Source organism: Porites lutea, chromosome 12 (assembly GCF_958299795.1).
Source record: "Porites lutea chromosome 12, jaPorLute2.1, whole genome shotgun sequence".
NCBI lineage: Eukaryota > Metazoa > Cnidaria > Anthozoa > Scleractinia > Poritidae > Porites > Porites lutea.
Window position 1 is genome coordinate 14,473,100 of NC_133212.1, and position 701 is coordinate 14,473,800.

Genomic DNA, 701 nt, shown 5'->3' on the forward strand with positions numbered 1-701 from the left:
TTATCGTCAGTGCAGGAGCTTTGACGGGAAGAAGTTTCAAAACAACTACAAATACTATTCTTACTTGGGCCTTTTGATCTTCAGCTTCACATAATTTCTTGTTATCTTGATTTGTGCTACAAAGCAAAAATAATACTGCATTAGTCGCGCTTGCGAATTTTCAAATTTTTCTAGTTTCTAACTTTGCAGTTTAAGGCCTTTTCTTGTTTCTTTTTATTTCATGTTTGTTTGTATTTTTGTCGCTGCCATTTTCTCTTGCAAACGATATGTTATTTGAACTCGTTTTTTTAGCCGAGTGGCGTGGCAAAAGAAGCACGCCATTCACCACGCCAGTAAGTGAGGCAGAGGTTTAAAAAATTTGGTTTTGTAGCATTCTTGTTTGTATATTTGTTGCATTGGTGCCTACCTCTCACACTCTTTATATCCCAAAATATTTCTTACAGCGTTTTGCATGGCTATAAAAGCTAACCAAAAGCTCGGTACACCCATTTATACCAATAGCTGAATCTCAACTAACAAATTACGTCACAAACGCTACTCTTGAAGTATTCTAATTCCGCGCGCGCTAGCTGAACGCGAGATTAATGCAAACCTAATTTGGAGATACAGCATTGCAACTGTCCTAATTACCCTGTAATCAGATAGGCCAATTCAAACAGTAAAGAAAGACATTTAAAAATTGGAGTATAAAGTGAAAGTGA

At 36.7% G+C, this 701-nt stretch overlaps 1 long non-coding RNA gene across 1 annotated transcript in view; it reads right to left on the minus strand.

The window, feature by feature from the left end:
* Positions 1-480, minus strand: part of LOC140922053 (uncharacterized) — a 1,613-nt gene extending 1,133 nt beyond the window's left edge. Inside the window, exons 1-2 of the long non-coding RNA XR_012164061.1 lie at positions 407-480; positions 65-116 (exon numbers count right to left, since the gene is read on the minus strand). This is a non-coding gene — a long non-coding RNA (uncharacterized lncRNA). The remainder of the gene's footprint in view (positions 1-64; positions 117-406) is intronic.
* Between the last annotated feature and the right edge of the window lie 221 nt (positions 481-701).